Here is a 25792-nt window from a genome sequence, read left to right on the forward strand (position 1 = left end):
CAGATTGTTTTTCAGAGTCCATAGTCTCTCATGATTCACATCCCCTTCCAATTTACCCCAACCCCCTTCTCTCTAACTCCCCATGTCCTCCATGCTTTTTGTTATGCTCCACAAATAAGTGAAATCATATGATAATTGACTCTCTCTGCTTGACTTATTTCACTCAGCAGAATCTCTTCCAGTCCCGTCCATGTTGCTACAAAAGTTGGGTATTCGTCCTTTCTGATGGAGGCATCATACTCCATAGTGTATATGGACCACATCTTCCTTAGCCATTCATCCGTATGAAGCCAGCATTATCCTGATCCCCAAACCAGGCAGAGACCCTACCAAAAAGGAGAATTTCAGACCAATATCACTGATGAATATGGATGCTAAGATTCTCAACAAGATCCTAGCCAACAAGATCCAACAGCACATTAAAAAGATTATCCACCATGACCAGGTGGGATTCATCCCTGGGCCACAAGGATGGTTCAACATTCGCAAATCTATCAGTGTGATAGAACAAATTAATAAGAGAAGAGAGAAGAACCACATGGTCCTCTCAATTGATGCAGAAAAAGCATTTGACAAAATCCAGCATCCGTTCCTGATTAAAACGCTTCAAAGTATAGGGATAGAGGGAACATTCCTGAACTTCATCAAATCTATCTATGAAAGACCCACAGCAAATATCATCCTCAATGGGAAAAAGCTTGCGTCCTTCCCGTTGAGATCAGGAACACGACAAGGATGCCCACTTTCACCACTCTTGTTCAACATAGTATTAGAAGTCCTAGCAACGGCAATTAGACAACAAAGGGAAATAAAAGGTATCCAAATTGGTAATGAAGAAGTCAAACTCTCTCTCTTTGCAGATGACATGATTCTTTATATGGAAAACCCAAAAGACTCCACCCCCAAACTACTAGAACTCATGCAGCAATTCAGCAACGTGGCAGGATACAAAGTCAATGTGCAGAAATCAGTGGCTTTCTTATACACTAACAATGAAAAATACAGAAAGGGAAATTAGAGAATCGATTCCATTTACTAGAGCACCCAAGAACCATAAGATACCTGGGAATAAACCTAACCAAAGAGGTAAAGGATCTGTACTCGAGGAACTACAGAACACTCATGAAAGAAATTGAAGAAGAAGGTAGTTTTGAACAAAAAAAATACATGTGGAATTTGAGTTCTATGTGTTCAACTTGATAAGAAGTCATCAGCAAAGGAGAGTGGGAAGTAGTGGATGAGTAGAGTAGAAAAGCATGATATCTCGGAAGAAGAGAAGGGGATCGACAGTGTCGTATCATCGGAGTCCCAGCAAATGTGGCTCCTTCGCTCACTCAGCAGGCCTTTCCTGAGAACCTACTTTCAGGTGCTGTACTGATTCTCATAAGGTCAGAAGAGTAAAACCTTTCACTGGGCCACGGTGTTGGGGGAAGCAGAGGCACCTCGTTCGGGACCCTAAGAGGAGTGACCTATGGGCTCTAGTGTTCTCACTCCCTTTTAGCGCCTACCGTCTGACTAGAGGCCACATGGTTCTCCCTGTTGCGTCCATCTGCTCATGTCCCGTTCATCTCCCATCCCTTGTCGTGCCCACCACTACTTCTGTCTTGGCTCCTTGGGACTCCAGAATTCTCATAAATGATTTGTCTAATACTTTGGTCTCTCCATTCCTTGTCTTTCTCAACTCCTAAGATCATCTCAGCTGTGCTGCCTTGGCCACTCACTGCTATGGTCATATCCCTTGCCTACTATTACCTCCAACTGCTACCAAGAATCCCACTCCCCAAGCACCACTCGTATCTCACTTCCACACTCACCTTATTCATGAACAATTGCTCAGCCCAACCACTGTGCCTCCCACCTGCTCAATGGCCCCAACCCTGCATATCATCGCATTCCTGCTTGCCCGGCTTAAACTTCACAGAGCAGCACAATGATCACTCCTTCCCTCCACTCGCCTCACAACGCATTCACCTGGTCAAACCCCAACACAATGACGCCAGCTGGCTTCCCCCTTTAAATGGGTCAGTACTAATCTGAAGTCACTCCTTAATACCACCCAGAAGCCCACTGCATTTTTCTGGTCCGTTCATTCTCCCACTTGGCTAGTTCACTCATTTCCTCTCTTCAAACTTACCACTGTTCCTCCTCATCTCAGCTGACCGTACCAGCACATGACAATAGCGCCCATTTTGAAGAAACAAGAGCCTCTTTCCATCCCACATTCCCCTCCAGCTTCCACCCCATTCCTCCATCCCTTTGCACAGAAACGCTCCTTGAAAGATCTGTTGCCACAGCCTCTCTCCACCTCCTCCCCTCCCAATCTTTCTTTAACCACTGTATTAACCCCCCATCCATACCCACCACTGCAATGGCTCTTGCCAAAATCACCAATGAGTTTTCTTTCTCCTGCTAAATCCAATATCATTTCTCCGTCCTCGGCTATCGAATTCTTCAGCAACATTCAAAGTAGTTGATCACTCCTGCTTTTTAAAATTCTCTTCCCCCAGGCTTCTGGGACATTACAATCACATGCTCTTGACCGGTCTCCCAAGCAAGGTGTGGGGCAGTCCTCCTTTGTCAGGTGCTCCTGCCCTCTCTCCAATATTCTCTGCTGGTTTTCTATACCACAGTCCCAGGGGTGGGGGGGGGTGCCCTCTGGGAGGCCCTGCTGGCCAGGAACTATGTGATTCAACTTCTTAGGGTCCAAGCGTATCTCGGCCTAGTAACCTGAAAAGATACTGTCAGAAATAATTCATGTTTTCCTCTTCTTTATTTGTTTTTTAAGTTTTTATTTATTTATTTGACAGAGAGAGATCACAAGTAGGCAGAGAGGCAGGCAGAGAGAGAGGAAGGGAAGCAGGCTCCCCGCTGAGCAGAGAGTCCGACATGAGGCTCAATCCCGGAACCCTGGGATCATGACCTGAGCCGAAGGCAGAGGCCCTAACCCACTGAGACACACATGCACCCCTATGTTTTTTTTTAAGATTTTATTCACTTTTTTATTTAGTCTAATTAGCCAGCATATAGTACACTAGTTTTTGATGTACTGTTCAATGATTCATTTTTGTGTATAACACTCAGTGCCCACCACGTCACGTGCCCTCCTTAATGCCCGTCACCCAGGTACCTCATCTCCCCACCCCCTCCCTTCTGTAACCCTCGATTTGTTTCCCAGAGTCCTCAGTCTCTCATGGTGTGTCTCCCCCTCTGACTCCTCCCCCTTCACTTTTCCTTTCCTTCTCCTAATGTCCTCCATGCTATTCCTTGTGCTCCACAAGTAAGTGAAACCAGATAATAATTGTCTTTCTCTGCTTGACTGAGTTCATTTAGCATAATCTCCTCCAGTCCCACCCATGCTGATACAAAATTTGGGTATTCATCCTTTCTGATGAGTAATGTTCCATTGTGTATATGGACCACATCTTCTTTATCCATTCATCTGCTGAAGGGTATCTCTGCTCCTTCCACAGTTTGTATCGTGGCCATTGCTGCTATGAACCTGGGGTACAGATGGCCCTTCTTTTCACTACATCTGTATCCTTGGGGTAAATACCCAGTAGTTCAATTTCAGGGTCATAGGGAAGCTCTATTCTTAATTTCTTTTTTTTTTAAGATTTTATTTATTTATTTGACAGACTGAGATCACGAGTAGTCAGAGAGGCAGGCAGAGAGAGAGGGGGAAGCAAGCTCCCTGTTGAGCAGAGAGCCCAATATGGGGCCCGATCCCAGGACCACAGGATCACAACCTGAGCCAAGGGCAGAGGCTTTAACCCACTGAGCCACCCAGGTGCCCCTCTATTCTCAATTTCTTAAGGAATCTCCACACTGTTTTCCAAAGTGGCTGCACCAACTTGCATTCCCACCAACAGTGTAAGAAGTTTCCCCAGTCTCCACATCCTGTCTAACACTTGTTGTTTACTGTCCTGTTAATTTTGGCCATTCTAACTGGTATAAGGTGGTATCTCAATGTGGTTTTGATTTGAATCTCCCTGATGGCTAATGATGATGAACATTTTTTCATGTGTCTGTTAGCCATTTGTATTTGTTCTTTGGAGAAGTGTCTGTGCATAAATGATGAATCTTGGAACACCGTGAAAATAAAATAAAATTTTTAAAAAAATTAATCTGCAGTAATCCTCACATCCAATGATCCCACTGAGCATCTCCATTCATCCATAGTCTCTGTCTCCAGTGTTAATATTCTGGTTCTGAAAAAAGGCCAGGGATTCAATAAAGGAATTATAAAATCATAGGGCTTTCCTGTATTATGAATTTTCTGATGATGCATAAAGGATGCATTTTGGCTGAAGTCTTTTTCACATTCCTTACATTTATAGGGTTTCTCTCCAGTGTGTGTTCTTAGATATTTTCTAAGGTGTGAGCTCTGGTGAAGGTTTGTCTCACATTGTCCCCCCATTTGTGGGGTTTCTTTCCAGTGTGAATTCCCTGATGTTCCATAGGCATGCACTTTTACTAAAAGCTCTTCTACATTTTGTGTATTTATAGGGCTTCTCTCCTGTGTGTGTCATTTGATGCCGAATAAGCCCTGAGGGGCCACTAAAGGCTTTTCCACATTCATCACATCTATAGGGTTTCTCTCCAGTGTGAACAAATACATGTCTAGAAAAGGATGAGGTATCAGCAAAGGTGTTTCCACATTCATTGCATTTTTAGGGTCTCTCTCCAGTGTGGATCCCATGATGCCAGGTTGGGTAGGTGCTATGGCTAAAGGCCTTTCCACACTCATTGCACTTGTATGGCTTCTCCTTAGTGTGAAAGCATGTATGTTGGGCCAGCTGCATGCTCTTGTTGAAGGCCTTCCCACACTCACTGTACTCATTTGGCTTTTCTCCAGTGTGAGTCCTCAGGTGCTGTTTAAGGAACAAGTTCTTGCTGAAGGTCTTCTCACATTCAAGACAGTCATAGGGCTTCTCTCCAGTGTGGATCTTATGATTGTGGGTCAGGTGTGTCTTACAGCTGAAGGCCTTTCCACACTCATGGCACTCATATGGCTTCTCCCTGCTGTGGATCTGTGTGGTGAGTCAGGTGTGTGCTCTCATTGAAGGCCTTCCCACATTCACTGCATTGATAGGGCTTACTGTTCTGGGTGGATTCTCTAGTGGTCATGGATGACCTCTGGATGAAAGCTTTCTCACTTTCACTACATTTAAATGGTTTGTCTCCTATTTCAGATCTTTGATGCTTTGCAAGAAATGAGCTCTGGATGAAGAATTCCCCATATTCCTTACATATAAAGTGTTTTTCTCCAGTATGAATGTCCTAATGCCAAATTAAGGTGGAATGGTCACAGAAGAACTTCCCACACTCACTACAAAGTCATAGTTTCTTTTCTGCACTAAAGCCCTGCTGAATAATCAGGTTCAAATTTGGTGTCAGACTCCCTACGTGTGTATCACATGTAAGGAGATTTTCTCCTTTAGGAATTCCCTATTTTGAAACAAGAATTAGCTGCAGACTGAAGCATCCCTCAATTTATAGGTAGCGACCTCCTATAGGTTGCTCTTCTTCAATATGACTCCTTGTCCTGAATGTCTTTCTAAGTGGTCCTCACATCCCCAATTCTCATGTAACACAGAGTCCCAGGGACCATTCCTTTTAGTCTTTCTATAGTTGCTCCCTGGGATGAATCTTCTTCAAAAATGTCCTACTGGGAAGTTGATTCCTTAGTCTCAGGTCTGGTTTCCCAATATGAAAGCAATACAAAAGTGGCATTTGGGCCAGGGACATGGCAATGAAAAACTACCTCTAAGGTATACATGCTGTCAACAATTTTTTGAGTCAGCTCTGTAGTTTCAAAAGGGGATTAGAATTATATGGTTCCACTCATATGTGGACTATAAGAAATAGTGCACAGGACCATAGGGAAAGGGAGGGAATCAGAACAGGAGGAAATCAGAGGGAGACAAATCATGAGGGACTCTGGGCTCCAGGAAACAAATCCAGGATTGCAGAAAGGGAGGTGGATGGGGGGGGATGGGGTAACTGGGTGATGGACACTAAGGAGGGCATGTGATGAGCACTGGGTGTTATACACAACTAATGAACCACTGCGCATTATACCAAAAGTAAAGATGTACTATATGTTGGCTAATTGAATTTAAATTTAAAAATATAAAAAGGGAGGATTAGAATAGAGAGGTGGATAAGCACACAAGTGAACAGATAACACAAGTGGTACATAACATCAAAAACTTATGATGTACTCTATGGTGACTAACATAACATTAAAAAAAGAAATAAAAGCCAAGGAGAATGCTATGATCTGAATGTTTGTGTCCCCACAAAATTCATATGTTGAAACCTAATACCCAGAGTGATGGTATTAGGAACTGGGACTTTTGAGAAATAATTAGGTCATGAGGGTGGAGCCCTCAGGAGTGGGATTAGTGGCCTTATAAAAGAGATCTGGAGAGCTCTCTTATCCCTTCTGCTGTGTGAACCAGAAAGAGGGCTCTCACTAGAACCTGAATCTGCTGGTGCCTTGTCTTGGACTTCCAGCCTCTGGAACTATGGGAAATAAATGTCTTACAAGTCACCAAGTCTGTGGTATTTTGTTGTAGCAGGAGTGGGATTAGTGGCCTTATAAAAGAGATCTGGAGAGCTCTCTTATCCCTTCTGCTGTGTGAACCAGAAAGAGGGCTCTCACTAGAACCTGAATCTGCTGGTGCCTTGTCTTGGACTTCCAGCCTCTGGAACTATGGGAAATAAATGTCTTACAAGTCACCAAGTCTGTGGTATTTTGTTGTAGCAGCCCAAAATGACTAAAACAGAAAGCTTCACTAGGTCATAGGATAGCTGGGAAAGAAAGCCGTGGGAAAGGCTATAGAGAAGGATTGGAGATAATGAGTAACCACAGAAGATGATCCCGACCTGGGAGGACTGGGAGATATGACGACTGTGCCAGGCTGAGTCTCTTTCTGTGTTCTTAACTATTATCTTGGATCATTTATCTAATGGCCTCTTGGGTGGTTTCCTTCTCTCCAATCTCTCCTGATTTATCATGATAAATCTTGCATATTGTCAGTAAGAAAACTAAAAATTCACAGGTTAAAATACAGGTAGTATTTTCCTTTCTTATTCTAGTGGATAGTCACTTTTGTCTGAAAAGGGAGCATACAGAAAGATGTTGTGAATTTGCTGATTAAAATTTTGGAACATGTTTTTTTTTTTTCCTTTATTTTATTTTATTTTTTCAATGTTCCAAGATTCATTGTTTATGTACCACACCCAGTGCTCCAGGCAACATGTGCCCACCTTAATACCCACGACCAGGCTCACCTAACCCCCCCTCCCCTCCAAAACCCTTAGTTTGTTTCTCAGATCCTACAGTCTCTCATGCTTCATCTCCCCCTCCAATTTCCCCCAACTCCCTTTTCCTTTCCTTCTCCTAATGTCCTTCATGTTATTCCTTGTGCTCTGCAAGTAAGTGAAACCATATGGTATTGACTCTCCCTGCTTGATGTATTTCACTCAGCATAATCTGCTCCAGTCCCATCCATGTTGATACAAAAGTTGGGTATTCAACCTTTCTGATGGCTGTGTAATATTCCATTGTATATATGGACCACATATTCTTTATCCATTCATCTGTTGAAGGGTATCTTGGGTCTTTCCATGGCTTGGCAGTTGTGACCATTGCTGCTATGAACATTGGGGTGAACATACTTTATAATACAACAATAGACATCTCTTGGCAAAGAAGAGCTTATCTGCAAATGACTTTTACAATGTGTTAATTTACAGGAGATTCATCAAAGTGATAAAGAATTCTAAATATAGAGAGCAAATTGATGGTTGACAGAGTGAAGGAGGGGTGAGGAGTTGGACCAAATGGGTGAAAGGGAGTGGGTGAGACAGGGTTCCAGTTATGGAATGAATAAGTCACAAGAATAAAAGGCACAGTATAAGGAATATAATCAATGATATTGTAATAGTGATGTATGAAGACAGATGGTAACTATGCTTGTGAACATAGCATAATGTATAGACTCATAGAATCACTATGTTGTATACCTGAAACTAATAACATTAATGTTATTAGTATGTATAACGTTGTGTAAAATATCCTCAAATTAAACAAAATTGAATTCTGAAAGGATTCAAGAAGGAAAAAAAAAACTGGTAAAGCCAAATACTGCAGTGGACAAGATATGTGGCTTGGAGAAATAATGTCTAGTTATTTTCAAGTGACAAGATAGGAGTAGCAGTTCAAGACCCATCTTAAGTCTTCAGCTTTCTATATATAATACACAAAATAGAGGAGACAAAGATAATTAAACTGAAATTGTTCATGTGAATAGGGTTTAACATCAACTGAGATTTACTTATTGATAGATTACGGCAACAGAAGTGAGACTGAAGGAATATGAAAGTGATGAAAATATCAGAAGAAAGTAGCCAACTTAACTATGAATTAGTAATAGTGAGAAAAGAGAACAAAGTTTGTGATTTTATACAGTCAGACCATCCTACCTCCCTCTGCCTCGTTCATCATCTCCATAGACCTTCCCTGATCCTAATTCTACACTTTCAACTGAAAGTAATCCTTGATTCCTTTTTTTGAGGGGGATGTTAAATGTATTTTTTAAGTTTGTATTTTCATTCCAGTTAGTTAACATAGAGTGTAATACTAAATTGTGGTATACAATATAGTTATTCAACACTTCCATACAATACCTGGTGCTCATGACAACTGCACTCCTTCACCCCATCAACTATCACCCCCATCGCCCCACCTCCCCTCTCGTAACCATCAGTGTCTTCTCTATAGTTAAGAGTCTGTTTCTTGTTTGTCTCTCATCACCTCCTTCCATGTTCATTTGTTTTGTTTCTTAAATTCCACATGAATGAAATCATATGGTATTTGTTTTTCTCTCACTGACTTATTTTCTTAGCATTATACTCTCTAGTTCCATCCATGTTGTTGCAAATGGTTAAAATTTTATTCTTTCTGATGGCTAAGTAGTGATCCATTGTATATGTATATACCCCATTTTCTTTCTTTTTTTTTTAAAGATTTTATTTATTTATTTGACAGACAGAGATCACAAGTAGGCAGAGAGGCAGGCAGAGAGAGAGAGAGGGAAGCAGGCTTCCTGCGGAGCAGGGAGCCCGACGCGGGGCTCGATCCCAGGATGCTGAGATCATGACCCGAGCCGAAGGCAGCAGCCCAAACCACTGAGCCACCCAGGCGCCCCTATACCCCATTTTCTTTATCCATTCATCAGTCAATGGCTGTTTCCATAATTTGGCTATTGTAGATAATGCTGCTATAAACATTGGGGTGAATGTACCCCTTTGGATCTGTATTTTTGTATTCTTTGGGTAAATACCTAGTAGTGTAATTGCTGGATCTTGGGTAGTTCTACTTATGAATTCTCAAATCCTTTTGTAAAAACTGTCAAACTCTCAAATCCCCAAACCATGCCTCCATATCATCCCCATCTTGGTTCTGTCAACTCCCTACTTCTAGTTGCTCATGCCGAAAACCTTAAAATCATCCTTGACTATTTATCTCACACCCTATCTGACTTACCAGCAAATCTTGTCAGCTCTATCTGACATTGGGGTGAACATACTTTATAATACAACAATAGACATCTCTTGGCAAAGAACAAAGAGCTTATCTGCAAATGACTTTTACAATGTGTTAATTTACAGGCGATTCATCAAGCTAACAAAGAATTCTAAATATAGAGAGCAAATTGATGGTTGACAGAGTGAAGGGGGGTGAAGACACTCTTCAGAGTGTCTCTGGAATCTGGCCACCTCTCACCCCCTCCTTGGCCACCCCTCTGATCCAAGTCATCTAGATTATTGTAAGAGCACCCAAACTGGTCATTCTGCTTCTATTTTATTCCCCAACATACCTTCCTTACAATAGCCCAGGAGATTTTTCTTAAAATGTTGTGGCAGATCATGTCACTTGTTGGCTTAAAACACTCCAGTAGCTTCCCCTCTGGCTCTGGGTCAAAGTTGAGGTCTTTAAAGTGCTGTAGAAGACTCACTACATCATGGCCCCTGGGGAGCTCTTGAACTTATCTCCTTCCCCTCTCACCTGCACTCCCTCTTCTTCAGTCCCACTAGCCCCATTGTTTTTGCTATAACATATCAGATGCCCTTTTTTTTGCAGGACCTTTGTCTGGAACTTTATGAAATATAATTGTGTGTTTCCACCACCCCCCAAATTATGTCTTGGCCCCATTTTGAGACGGTGGTTATAAGCCAGTCAGTTCCCTTTCTTGAGCAGCTGATGAAGTCTGTACTCCGGCCACTTCCAATATCATGCTCTCACGCTCCAGGCCACCTGCCTTAATCATGCTGGGGCCAGGTACCAGACAATTAAGGATAGCCACTATGCCCTGGAACCTAGAAAATTATGTACATTAGTGAATCCACAAAGATACCACAAAATCTAGTTAACTTATCCTGATAACCATACATCACTGCCCCCTAAAGTTCCAGCTTGCTGTGAGGGTTTCTCTGACTGCCTATGAAAAACCGCAGCTCCCAGACCTGGCACTCCATCTCCCCTCTCTATTTTTCTTCAACCAGTTGCCAGGCATCATATACTTGTTGTGTCAATTGTCTGCTCCCATTCAAATAGCACCTCTATGAGGGCAGAAGTTTTTGCCCCATAGTAAATGTTCAATAAATAGTTGTTGAACAAATGAGTGAGTAAATACATGAGTAAATAAAATGCTAAGAGGAAACTAGAGAAATAGCAGAGATACTTAAGTCTTAAATGAGTTATGGCTGTAAACAAACACACACACACAAACACACACACACAAATAAAAACAGCCATAAAATTTCCTTACAAAACAAGCCCCCAAGGACTTTTTAAGCCATATGTGAAACAAGTCGTCCAAAGCCCCTCTAGTAAAAGGTCTCTGTGGTTCACACAGTAGTACTTACCAGATATCCTATTTGCTCTTTTAAATTTCCCAGCCTCCCCCACCTGACCCCACACAATTAAGAACAGCCATATGATCAGTGCTGGCCTGTGGACCATAAATGTGTGCTTTGTTCTTTTTTTTTTATAATTTTTTATTTTTTATAAACATATATTTTTATCCCCAGGGGTACAGGTCTGTGAATCACCAGGTTTACACACTTCACAGCACTCACCCAAGCACATACCCTCCCCAATGTCCATAACCCCATCCCCTTCTCCCAACCCCCCTCCCCCCAGCAACCCTCAGTTTGTTTTGTGAGATTAAGAGTCACTTATGGTTTGTCTCCCTCCCAATCCCATCTTGTTTCATTGATTCTTCTCCTACCCACTTAAGCCCCCATGTTGCATCACCACTTCCTCATATCAGGGAGATCATATGGTAGTTGTCTTTCTCCGCTTGACTTATTTCGCTAAGCATGATACGCTCTAGTTCCTTGAGTATGAGGAGGTCATGAGTTCCAAAGGATGAAGTTACAAAGTAGGTGGAGTCCCTCCATTAGTCAGGGCCTCTGTTGACCTGTGAGAACATGAAGCATGGGCTTTATTTTTTTAAAGATTTTATTTCACACACACACACACACACACACACACATACACAGAATGTACGCACAAGCAGGAGGAATGGGAGAAGAAGAAGCAGACTCCCAGCTGAGCAGAGAGCCCAATGTGGGGCTCAATTCCAGGACCCTGAGATCATGGCCTGAGCTGAAGGCAGATGTTTAACTGAATGAGCCACCCAGGCATCCCTGAAGCATGGGCTTTAAAAAGGGAAGTTTTGTGATAATAAGTCACTAGGACTGGAGGCTGTCAATTTTGTAGCATAACTTGTCCTATCTTGAACAGTCCCCGTAGTCTGTTGTTAGGCATCTGGTCTAATGGGGGTACTGATTTCTATGTACGTTATATGAATATCTATGGATGATATCATTTGTATGGTTAATAGACAATGGAAGCTATGTTTTAATTCAAGATGGCTTCCTTTTTTTTCTCTTGGGAGGTAATATGCATGATGGTTAAGGGTCTAGTCTTTGGCACTAGAGTGCCTGGGCTTCTGTCTAGCTTTTCCACTTACAGTTTTTACTCTCTGGCCTCCTTACTTTACGTGAATAATGGGAATGAAATCTAGGTTCATAAATATTAAGAGTTAAAACATGTACCTTGTACACTTGGAGAAAAAATGTGAGGCAAGTCTCCTCCTGAACCTGATACTCATTGTCACTTGCAGATCATTCTCCTCTCCCCTTCCCTAAAAACACGAAAATCTGACCATCCTGTCATCAGACTCTCTGCTAGCTTCTACCCTTCCCTGCTGCAGTCATCGATAACTCTAGGTCAGTAGCTCTCCTTGTAGACTATAGCTCCTGGATGAATGTCTGTTCTCCTCTTCAAGCCGTGAAGGGGGATGGCCCTTTCCTTCTCTCTATCTGCTGTTTATCTTTCCTCTTACTTTCCAGGCCCTGAAGTGTTACAGTTCCCAGGTTTCCCTTATCTTCCCTGTGTTCACTTCACAGTATACTCTCCCTGAATAATGTCATCCTGGCTTCAACATGACTTTTAACAATGTCTTCCAAGTCTTTCCTCTAGCTTCTACCTCTCTCCCAAGCTTTAGATACAAGTTTCTAAGACTACTGAGAACTCCATGAGCATCTTATTTTTAGTGTATCCAAAAATCAAACATTTTTCCCTTATTATTCTTGAAATCTTTTCTAAAAAAGGAAACTCCTCAACTGCATCTCTTTTCTGCATGCTTTGCAACTGTGCATCTTCATTGCTAGGATTTCTTTAATTTAAATTTATTCCAACAAATATGTAATAAGCACCCACTATGGTGTCACACTTCATCCAATTCAGTCCCAAACCTGTAGGCTGCCTCTTGTATACCTGGCCCAGGAGAACCAAAATGAGAAATAAATAGCCCTGCTCCATCTTGTGTGTGTGGCGGGGGCCAGCGGGTGGGGGAGAAAGAGAGACAGAAAGTATATATAGTCAAGCTACTACAGCACAATGCTGAGTGAAGTACTCTGAGGAAACTGAGGGAGTGAATCTATTAGAAGAGAGATCAGTAGATCAGAAAAAGTTTCACAGAGGAAATATGAATTGGGTCTAGAAGGATAGATAGGGGTGTGTGTGTGTGTGTGTGTGTGTGTGCACGCGTGCGCATGTGTATGTGATTATAAATATGTGTGAGAATGTGCATGTGAGAGAATGAGTATGATTTATGTGGAAGAGGTGTTTATGAATGTGTGTGAGAGAATATGTGTGCATGAGTATGCATGTATATGGCTTCTATACATGTACGTGAAGGCACAAGTGTGTGTGTGTGAGTGTATGCAGTGTGTAGGTATGTGTAGGCATCTGTATGCAAATAACAATGTATATGTGAGACAATGTAAGAATACAAATGACTGGTGTGAAGGTGTATGAGTGCATGTATGTGAGAGCATTTGTGCGTGAGACTGGGTGAGTATGTGTGTTGGGGATGGGCATATATGCATGTATGTGTGAGAATGTGTGAGTGTGTAAGATGTATATGAATACTGTGATTATGTATTGTGAGTGCACATAGGTGAGGACATATGTGTGTGAGAGTAAATGAGTCCATGTGAGTGTGTGTGCGTGGGCAGCTAGCATACATGTATTTATGTGTTTAAGAATGTATGTGACAATATGTGTGAAAGAATGGGTGTGTGTGAATGTGTGCAGAATATAGCTGAGAGAGAGAGAGAGAGAGAGAGTGTGTGTGTGTGTGTGTGTGTTGGGGGGGTTGGGGCACGGCAGAAGAGGAATTTCAAACAGATAGGAGCCTGAATGAGAACAGAGCCAGAAATAGAGAGGAATTACTACCAGTCATCTTTGACTCTTTCTTTTCTTGACTTGGCATCATCAACATAGCACCAGTCTCACCTCAGGCCTCTCCTCTACAGTCTCACTACAACAGTTCAGGCTCTTTTTGTTTTTCACTACTAGAAAATGACCTAATCAACTGATTTCTGTGATTCTACTCTCCCCTCTAGACATTGAGCTAAGGCTTTTGATTCCAAATCTCTGGGGAACTTTTTTTTTTTTAAATACAATAAAGATGTTACAGCAATGTCAGATTGCCATTAAAGTTTCTAAATTCTTGGTTTGTTTCTGTATTCATCTCATCATGGACTGATACCAAAGAACATATGGCCTGATACCAATCTGTGCAATTCTCTCTGAGTAGGGTTCTTCTACACAATGGGACAGAGCTTAGCAAAGTCTGGTTGCTCTGAGGTATAATAAAAAAGAAAAATAAAGAGACTGGGTAACTAGAAAAGTAGGGTTGAGTACTGTATTTAGTTAGTAAAGTAGCATGAGTACAGTGTTTTGACTGCTTACCAGCCAACATGCAATGGACAGTGTCAAATCAGTAGAAAAGACTGGAAGGTATGGATATTTGGAGATGTAGTGTACTTTTTTTATTTTGAAGATTTGTTCTGTCTGTTGTTCTGATGAGAATTGTATTATTTACTTAAAGTTAAAAATGAACAAGTTTAAGGGAAGCTAGTGAAGAATATATATATATATATATATATATATATATATATATATATATATAACCCAGCAATTGCACTACTAGGTATTCACCTCAAAGATACAAATGCAGTGATCTGAAAGGATGCATGCACTGGAATGTTTATAGCAGCAGTATCCACAATGGCTAAACTATGGAAAAAGCCCAGATGTCTACCCACAGATGAATGGATAAAGAAGATGTGGTATGTATATACAATGAAATACTATACAGCCATCAAAAGAAATGAAATTTTGCCATTTGCAATGACGTGGATGGAACTAGAGGGTATTATGCTGAGTGAAATATGTCAATCAGAGAAGGACAACTATCATATGATATATCAAATTCCTCCCTGATATGAGGAATTTGATAAACAAAACAGAGGATCACAGGGGAAGGGAGGGAAAAATAAAACAAGATGAAATCAGAGGGAGACAAATAATAAGAGACTCTTAACTCTAGGGAACAGACTGAGGGTTGCTGGAGGGGAGGTGGGGAGCAGGGATGAGGTAGCAGGGTGGTGGGCATTAGGGAAGGGCACATGATGTGATGAATACTGGGTATTATAAGCAACTGATGAATTACTGAACACTACATCTGAAAATAATGACATACTACATGTTGGCTAACTGAATTTAAACAAATTTTTTTAAGAAAAGAATAATTGGAACTCTGTACTGTCTTTGCAGTGGTTCTGTGAATCTAAAAATTATTATTTTTTTTATCTCACATAGCATTATTTAATTTTTGGTTTTTTTTTATTTTTTATTTTTTATAAACATATACTATATTTTTATCCCCAGGGGTACAGGTCTGTGAATTGCCAGGTTTACACACTTCACAGCACTCACCATAGTTATTTTTGTTTTTATTTAGTTTTTTAAACTTTATTTTATTTTTTAAGTGTTCCAAGATTCATTGTTTATGCATCACACCCAGTGTGTCTTGTCTACATTGATTTTTTTTTATCACGGTAGCCGCATATAGTACATCATTGGTTTCTGATGCAGTATTCAATGATTCATTAGTTGTGTATAACACCCAGTGCTCGTCACAACGCATGCCCTCCTTAATACCATCACCTTGTTGCGCCATCCCCCCACCCCCCTCCCCTCTAAAATCCTCAGTTTGTTTCCCAGAGTCCATAGTCTCTCATGGTTCATCTCCCACTCAGAATCCCCCCATTTCATTTTCCCCTTCCTTCTCCTAATGTCCTCCATGCTATTCCTTATGTTCCACAAATAAGTGAAACCAGATGATAACTGACTTTCCCTGCTTGACTTATTTCACTTAACATTATTATGGATTCAGTATCCCTGTTTTTTAAGTCTTTATTTTTGCATGATTGATTGGCATATTCTATCATATGCTATTATATCTAACACAATTTAATGCTTTTGTAATGTTTCAATTAAGCATCTTTTTGCATGACTATTTCCATTTTAGGTGATCTTTTAGGAATGTCACTGGAGGGTCAAAGAATAAAAACGTCTCTAAGATTGTTGATACAGATTCTCTAGCAGGTCTTTTGGCAAGAAATAGCGATTCGCTTTCCTAATGCCAGCAAATGAATGTGCCAATTTGTTTTCCCACAAATTATCATTTTTAATTGTTCTTTCACAAATGGCAAAAGTTATCCTCTCTTTATTTGCATTTTTTGGATGATTAATTATAGTAGGACTTAATACTTAATGCCTACTTGTATTTCTTCCTTGGTAAATTGCCTGTACCTATCCATTACCCATTTAGCTGCTAGAGAGACTTAGTATTTTTATTTTCAATTTTAAGACTGATTCATATATTAACCTTTTGTCCACTATATTTGTTGCAGATATTTTGTTTCACCTTTCATTTATACTTTAGTTGTGCTTATGATGGTTGATATAAAGATTTTTTTTAATTTTATTTTTTATTTTCAACATAACAGTATTCATTATTTTTGTACCACACCCAGTGCTCCATGCAATCCGTGCCCTCTATAATACCCACCACCTGGTACCCCAACCTCCCACCCCCTGCCCCTTCAAAACCCTCAGATTGTTTTTCAGTGAACATAGTCTCTCGTGATATAAAGATTTTAAAAAATCTTTTATTTTGTTGAATTTATTAAGATTTTCCATCTGTAATTTCTTTCCACTTTTTTATTGCGTTATGTTAGTCACCATGCAGTACATCCTTAGTTTTTGATGCAGTGTTCCATGACTCATTGCTTGCATATAACATCCCATGCCCCATGCAATACATGCCCTTCTTAATACCCCCCACCAGTCTCACCCATCCCCCCATCTAAAACCCTCAGTTTCCCATAGTCCACAGTCTCTCATGGTACATCTCCCCCTCCAATTGCTCCACATTCATTTTTCCCTTCCTTTTCCTAATGTCCTTTGTGCTATTCTGTATATTCACAAATAGTTGAACCATATGATAATTAACTTTCTCTGCTTGACTTATTTCACTCAACATAATCTCCTCCAGTACCATCATGGTTTTTAGTCTCAGAATATTCTTTCTTATCCAGAGAGAATGTAAGTATTCACTGGTATTTTATTCTAATATTTTTTTTATAAACATATATTTTTATCCCCAGGGGTACAGGTCTGTGAATCACCAGGTTTACACACTTCACAGCACTCACCAAAGCACATACCCTCCCCAATGTCCATAATCCCACCCCCTTCTCCCAAACCCCCTCCCCCCAGCAATCCTCAGTTTGTGTTGTAAGATTAAGAGTCACTTATGGTTTGTCTCCCTCCCAATCCCATCATGTTTCATTGATTCTTCTCCTACCCACTTAAGCCCCCATGTTGCATCACCACTTCCTCATATCAGGGAGATCATATGATAGTTGTCTTTTTCTGCTTGACTTATTTCACTAAGCATGATATGCTCTAGTTCCATCCATGTTGTCGCAAATGGCAAGATTTCATTTCTTTTGATGGCTGCATAGTATTCCATTGTGTATATATACCACATCTTCTTGATCCATTCATCTGTTGATGGACATCGAGGTTCTTTCCATAGTTTGGCTATTGTGGACATTGCTGCTATAAACATTCGGGTGCACGTGCCCCTTTGGATCACTACGTTTGTATCTTTAGGGTAAATACCCAATAGTGCAATTGCTGGGTCATAGGGCAATTCTATTTTCAACATTTTGAGGAACCTCCATGCTGTTTTCCAGAGTGGCTGCACAGCTTGCATTGCACCAACAGTGTAGGAGGGTTCCCCTTTCTGCGCATCCTCGCCAGCATCTGTCATTTCCTGACTTGTTGATTTTAGCCATTCTGACTGGTGTGAGGTATTATCTCATTGTGGTTTTGCTTTGTATTTCCCTGATGCCGAGTGATATGGAGCACTTTTTCATGTGTCTGTTGGCCATCTGGATGTCTTCTTTGCAGAAATGTCTGTTCATGTCCTCTGCCCATTTCTTGATTGGATTATTTGTTCTTTGGGTGTTGAGTTTGCTAAGTTCTTTATAGATTTTGGACACTAGTCCTTTATCTGATATGTCGTTTGCAAATATCTTCTCCCATTCTGTCAGTTGTCTTTTGATTTTTTTTTTAGATTTTATTTATTTCACAGAGAGAGAGAGATCACAAGTAGGCAGAGAGGCAGGCAGAGAGAGAGAGAGGAGGAAGCAGTCTCCCCGCTGAGGAGAGAGCCCGATGCGGGGCTTGATCCCAGGACCCTGGGATCATGACTGGAGCCGAAGGCAGAGGCTTTAACCCACTGAGCCACCCAGGCGCCCCTGTCTTTTGATTTTGTTAACTGTTTCCTTTGCTGTGCAAAAGCTTTTGATCTTGATGAAATCCCAATAGTTCACTTTTGCCCTTGCTTCCCTTGCCTTTGGCGATGTTCCTAGGAAGATGTTGCTGCGGCTGAGGTCGAAGAGGTTGCTGCCTATGTTCTCCTCAAGGATTTTGATGGATTCCTTTCACACATTGAGGTCCTTCATCAATTTTGAGTCTATTTTCTTGTGTGGTGTAAGGAAATGGTCCAATTTCATTTTTCTGCATGTGGCTGTCCAATTTTCCCAGCACCATTTATTGAAGAGGCTGTCTTTTTTCCATTGGACATTCTTTCCTGCTTTGTCGAAGATTAGTTGACCATAGAGTTGAGAGTCTACTTCTGGGCTCTCTATTCTGTTCCATTGATCTATGTGTCTGTTTTTGTACCAGTACCATGCTGTCTTGATGATGACAGCTTTGTAATAGAGCTTGAAGTCCGGAATTGTGATGCCACCAACTTTGGCTTTCTTTTTCAATATCCCTTTGGCTATTCGAGGTCTTTTCTGGCTCCATATAAATTTTAGAATTATTTGTTCCATTTCTTTGAAAAAGATGGATGGTACTTTGATAGGAATTGCATTAAATGTGTAGATTGCTTTAGGTAGCATAGACATTTTCACAATATTTATTCTTCCAATCCAGGAGCATGGAACATTTTTCCATTTCTTTGTGTCTTCCTCAATTTCTTTCATGAGTACTTTATAGTTTTCTGAGTATAGATTCTGTGCCTCTTTGGTTAGGTTTATTCCTAGGTATCTTATGGTTTTGGGTGCAATTGTAAATGGGATTGACTCCTTAATTTCTCTTTCTTCTGTCTTGTTGTTGGTGTAGAGAAATGCAACTGATTTCTGTGCATTGATTTCATATCCTGACACTTTACTGAATTCCTGTACAAGTTCTAGCAGTTTTGGAGTGGAGTCTTTTGGATTTTCCACATATAGTATCATGTCATCTGCGAAGAGTGATAATTTGACTTCGTCTTTGCCAATGTGGATGCCTTTAATTTCCTTTTGTTGTCTGATTGCTGAGGCTAGGACCTCTAGTACTATGTTGAATAGCAGTGGTGATAATGGACATCCCGGCCGTGTTCCTGACCTTAGCGGAAAAGCTTTCAGTTTTTCTCCATTGAGAATGATATTTGCGGTGGGTTTTTCATAGATGGCTTTGATGATATTGAGGTATGTGTCCTCTATCCCTACACTTTGAAGAGTTTTGATCAGGAAGGGATGCTGTACTTTGTCAAATGCTTTTTCAGCATCTATTGAGAGTATCATATGGTTCCTGTTCTTTCTTTTATTGATGTGTTGTATCACATTGATTGATTTGCGGATGTTGAACCAACCTTGCAGCCCTGGAATAAACCCCACTTGGTCGTGGTGAATAATCCTTTTAATGTACTGTTGAATCCTATTGGCTAGTATTTTGGTGAGAATTTTCGCATCTGTGTTCATCAAGGATATTGGTCTATAGCTCTCTTTTTTGATGGGGTCCTTGTCTGGTTTTGGGATCAAGGTGATGCTGGCCTCATAAAATGAGTTAGGAAGTTTTCCTTCCATTTCTATTTTTGGAACAGTTTCAGGAGAATAGGAATTAGTTCTTCTTTAAATGTTTGGTAGAATTCCCCCGGGAAGCCGTCTGGCCCTGGGCTTTTGTTTGTTTGGAGATTTTTAATGACTGTTTCAATCTCCTTACTGGTTATGGGTCCGTTCAGGCTTTCTATTTCTTCCTGGTTCAGTTGTGGTAGTTTATATGTTTCTAGGAATGCATCCATTTCTTCCAGATTGTCAAATTTGTTGGCGTAGAGTTGCTCATAGTATGTTCTTATAATAGTTTGTATTTCTTTGGTGTTAGTTGTGATCTCTCCTCTTTCATTCATGATTTTATTTGTTTGGGTCCTTTCTCTTTTCTTTTTGATAAGTCTGGCCAGGGGTTTATGAATTTTATTAATTCTCTCAAAGAACCAGCTCCTAGTTTCGTTGATTTGTTCTATTGTTTTTTTGGTTTCTATTTCATTAATCTCTGCTCTGATCTTTATGATTTCTCTTCTCCTGCAGGGCTTAGGGTTTCTTTCTTGTTCTTTCTCCAGCTCCTTTAGGTGTAGGGTTAGGTTGTGTATTTGAGACCTTTCTTGTTTCTTGAGAAAGGCTTGTACCGCTATATATTTTCCTCTCAGGACTGCCTTTGTTGTGTCCCACAGATTTTGAACTGTTGTATTTGCATTATCCTTTGTTTCCATGATTTTTTTCAATTCTTCTTTAATTTCCCGGTTGACCCATTAATTCTTTAGAAGGATGCTGTTTAGTCTCCATATATTTGGGTTCTTTCCAAACTTCCTTTTGTGCTTGAGTTCTAGCTTTAGAGCATTGTGGTCTGAAAATATGCAGGGAAAGATCCCAATCTTTTGATACCGGTTGAGTCCTGATTTAGGACCGAGGATGTGATCTATTCTTGAGAATGTTCCATGTGCACTAGAGAAGAATGTGTATTCTGTTGCTTTGGGATGAAATGTTCTGAATATATCGGTGATGTCCATCTGGTCCAGTGTGTCGTTTAAGGCCTTTATTTCCTTGCTGATCTTTTGCTTGGATGATCTGTCCATTTCAGTGAGGGGAGTGTTAAAGTCCCCTACTATGATTGTATTATTGTTGATGTGTTTCTTTGATTTTGTTATTAATTGGTTTATATAGTTGGCTGCTCCCACGTTGGGGGCATAGATATTTAAAATTGTTAGATCTTCTTGTTGGACAGACCCTTTGAGTATGATATAGTGTCCTTCCTCATCTCTTATTATAGTCTTTGGCTTAAAATCTAATTGATCTGATATAAGGATTGCCACTCCTGCTTTCTTCTGATGTCCATTAGCATGGTAAATTCTTTTCCACCCCCTCACTTTAAATCTGGAGGTGTCTTCGGGCTTAAAATGAGTTTCTTGGAGGCAACATATAGATGGGTTTTGTTTTTTTTTTTATCCATTCTGATACCCCGTGTCTTTTGACAGGGGCATTTAGCCCATTAATATTCAGGGTAACTATTGAGAGATATGAATTTAGTGCCATTGTATTGCCTGTAAGGTGACTGTTACTGTATATGGTCTCTGTTCCTTTCTGATCTGCCACTTGTAGGCTCTCTCTTTGCTTAGAGGACCCCTTTCAATATTTCCTGTAGAGCTGGTTTGGTGTTTGCAAATTCTTTCAGTTTTTGTTTGTCCTGGAAGCTTGTAATCTCTCCTTCTATTTTCAATGATAGCCTAGCTGGATATAGTATTCTTGGCTGCATGTTTTTCTCGTTTAGTGCTCTGAAAATATCATGCCAGCTCTTTCTGTCCTGCCAGGTCTCTGTGGATAAGTCAGCTGTCAATCCAATATTTTTACCATTGTATGTTACAGACTTCTTTTCCCGGGCTGCTTTCAGGATTTTCTCTTTGTCACTGAGACTTGTAAATTTTACTGTTAGGTGATGGGGCGTGGGCCTATTCTTATTGATTTTGAGGGGCGTTCTCTGAACCTCCTGAATTTTGATGCTCGTTCCCTTTGCCATATTGGGGAAATTCTCCCCAATAATTCTCTCCAGTATACCTTCTGCTCCCTTCTCTCTTTCTTCTTCTTCTGGAATCCCAATTATTCTAATGTTGTTTTGTCTTATGGTGTCACTTATCTCTCGAATTCTCCCCTCATGGTCCAGTAGCTGTTTGTCCCTCTTTTGCTCAGCTTCTTTATTCTCTGTCATTTGGTCTTCTATATTACTAATTCTTTCTTCTGCCTCATTTATCCTAGCAGTGAGAGCCTCCATTTTTTATTGCACCTCATTAATAGCTTTTTTGATTTCAACTTGGTTAGATTTTAGTTCTTTTATTTCTCCAGAAAGGGCTTTTATATCTCCAGAGAGGGTTTCTCTAATATCTTCATGCCTTTTTCGAGCCCGGCTAGAACCTTGAGAATTGTCATTCTGAACTCTAGATCTGACATATTACCAATGTCTGTATTGATTAAGTCCCTAGCCTTCGGTACTGCCTCTTGTTCTTTTTTTTGTGGTGAGTTTTTCCGTCTTGTCATTTTGTCCAGATAAGAGTATATGAAGGAGCAAGTAAAATACTAAAAGGGTGGCAACAACCCCAGGAAATTATGCTTTAACCAAATCAGAGGTGATCTCAAATCGTGAGGGGGGAGAAAGGGGATAAGAAGAGGTTCAAAAAGGAAGAAAGAATAAAAAAAGAATTTAAAAAAAGAAAACAAATTAAGAAAAATATAAAAAAGAAAAAATATATATATTAGATAAACTAGTTAAAAAACGTTAAAGGGGCGCCTGGGTGGCTCAGTGGGTTAAAGCCTCTGCCATCGGCTCAGGTCATGGACCCAGGGTCCTGGGATCGAGCCCCACGTCGGGCTCTCTGCTCCGTGGGGAGCCTGCTTCCTCCTCTCTCTCTGCCTGCCTCTCTGCCTACTTGTGATCTCTGTCTGTCAAATGAGTAACTAAAATCTTAAAAAAAAAAAAAAAAACGTTAAAAAAGAAAAGGGTAAAAGTTAAAAAAAATTTTACCAGAAGGCGAGAAAAAAAAAATGAAAGAGAAGAAAAGTAAATTAACTGCAAGACTAAAAAAAAATCACAGGGAGAAAGCCATGAGTTCCGGCTTTGCTCGCTCCTCCTCTGGAATTCTGCTGCTCTCCTTGGTATTGAATCCGCACTCCTTGGTAGGTGAACTTGGTCTTGGCTGGATTTCTTGTTGATCTTCTGGGGGAGGGGCCTGTTGTAGTGATTCTCAAGTGTCTTTGCCCCAGGCAGAATTGCACCGCCCTTACCAGGGGCCGGGCTGAGTAATCCGCTCAGGTTTGCTTTCAGGAGCTTTTGTTCCCTGAGCGCTTTCCCTAGAGTTCCGGAGGACGGGAATACAAATGGCGGCCTACTGGTCTCCCGCCCAGAGGAGCCGAGAGCCCGGGGCCCCACACCTCAGTGCGCCCTCAGAGAACAGCGCCCATTTACTCCCGTCTGCCTGACCTCTGGCCGCGCTCTGAGCTCACCGAGCCTGCGATCTGTAACCCCGAGCTGTGATCTTACTGTCGGCTCTGTCTCTGTAGCCGGCTTTCCCGTTCCAATACCCGCAAGCTCTGCGACACTCAGACACCCCCGATCCTTCTGTGACCCTGCGGGACCTGAGGCCACGCTGACCCCGCGTGGGCTTCGTCCTGATTTAGCCTCTGGAGTGATGTCCCTCAGCGGAACAGACTTTTTAAAAGTCCTGATTTTGTGCTCCGTTGCTCCGCCGCTTGCCGGGACCCGGCCCCTCCCCCCAGGGTCTATCTTCCCATCCCTTTGGATTCACGTCTCCGCTGGTCCTACCTTTCAGAAAGTGGTTGTTTTTCTGTTTCCAGAATTGCTATTCTTCTTCTCTTCGATCTGCTGATGGATTTGCAGGTGTTTGCAATCTTTAGATAAGCTAACTAGCTGATCTCCTGCTAGCTGAAGTAGTCTCAGCCTGCTACTTCTCCGCCATCTTCTCTTTCTGTATTATTTTAACATAAAATGTATTATTTGTTTTGGGGGTACAGGTCGGTGAATCATCAGTCTTACACACTTCACAGCACTCACCATAGCCCATACCCTCCCCAATGCCCATCCCCCAGCCACCCCATCCCTCCCACCCCCCTCCACTCCAGCAACCCTCAGTTTGTTCCTGAGATTAAGGGTCTCTTGTGGTCTGTCTCCCTCTCTGGTTTCGTCTTGTTCCATTTTTCCCTCCCTTCCCCTATGATCCTCTGTCTTGTTTCTCCAATTCTTCAAATCAGTGAGACCATGTAATAACTGTCTTTCTCTGATTGATTTCTTTTGCCTGGCCTAACACCCTCTAGTTCCACCCACGTCGTTGCAAATGGCAAGACTTTATATTTCTTTTGACGGCTGCATAGTATTCCATTGTATGCATATAGACCACATCTTCTTTATCCGTTCATCTGTTGAGAGCCTAGTACTCACTCTTCTAAGTGAAAGAGTAAGAGATAGAATTTATAGCCATGTGTTTGCAAAGGCTTTTGGTTTATTTCTCAGAAATTGTGAAACAGCGGGCTCTAACGAGTGGAGAACCAATCCTTTTGCAGGCCAGGTGGCTTCCTAGAGGACTTGAGTGAGTTGTCAGCTGATTGATAGGCCCTTAAAAACAGCTTTTGATGAGAGATTGTTGTGCGATTGTTGGCTGGCCTCCAGGAAGGAATTTAAAGAATGAGATGGCATACTACATTAAGTCTGCTTAAGTCCGCTTCTTCTTCTTCTTTTTTTTCTTCTGATGTTTTTTTCAACTGGAAAATAATTGATGTACACTATTGTATTAGTTTCAGGTTTTCAGCATAGTGATTTGACACTTGTATACAGCACAAAATGGTCACCACAGTAAGTCTCGTCACCATCCGTCTCCATACAAAGTCGTTACAGTGTTATTGGCTATATATTCCCTATGCTGTACACTACATCCCCCGTGTCTTATTTGTTTTATAAATGGAAGCCTGTACCTCTTAATCCCCTTCGCCTATTTCATCCACACTATCCCTCTACCCTCCTCCCCGTCTGGAAACCATCATTTTGTACTCTGTATCCATGAGTCTGTTTCTATTTTGTTTCGTCTGCTTTGTTTTGTTTTGCTTTGTTTTAGATTCCATATGTAAGTAAAGTCACACAGTTATTTGTCTTTCTCTGTCTGATTCATTTCACTTAACAGGATACCCTGTAGGTCCATCCACGTTGCCCCAAATGGCAACATGTCCTTTCTTTGTGTGGCTGAGTAATATTTCGCAGTCTGTGCGCCAGATCTTCTTTATCCATTTATCTATCGATGGACATTTAGGCTGCTTCTATATCCCAGCTATTGTAAATAATGCTGCGACGAACATAGGGGTGCATATTCCTGTTTTGTGTTTTTATTTATTTTTTTATTTTTTAACTTTTTGATAAATAGCTAGAAGGGAGATTGCTGGATCGCATGGTTTTTCTCTTTTTAGGTTTTTCGAGGACCCTCCATACTGTTTTCCATAGTGGCTGCACAAGTTTACACTCCCACCAACAGTGCACAAGGGTATTGAAAATAGAACTACCATATGATGCACTACTTCCACTACTGGTACTTACCCAAGCACAAAGGAAACTCTACTTGGAAAAGATATGTGCACCCCTATGCTTACTGCAGCATTATTTACACTAGTCAAGATACGGAAGCAAACTAAATGTCCATCAATAGACAAATGGATAAGGGAGATGTGGAGCATGCGCATGCACACGCACACACACACGCACACACACACACACACACACACACACACAATGGAATATCACACAGCCATAAAAAAGGATGAGGTCGTACCATTTTTCGTCTGACCGAGTCAGACTGAGAAAGACAAATACCACATGACTTCACTCCGGGGTGGAATCTAAGAAAACAAAACGAATGAATAAACAAACAAGCAGCAGAATCTGACCTGCAAATTCAGAGAACAAACTGCTGGT

Source organism: Mustela putorius, unplaced genomic scaffold (assembly GCF_011764305.1).
Source record: "Mustela putorius furo isolate JIRA1106 unplaced genomic scaffold, ASM1176430v1.1 tig00003899_pilon_pilon_pilon, whole genome shotgun sequence".
Lineage (NCBI taxonomy): Eukaryota > Metazoa > Chordata > Mammalia > Carnivora > Mustelidae > Mustela > Mustela putorius.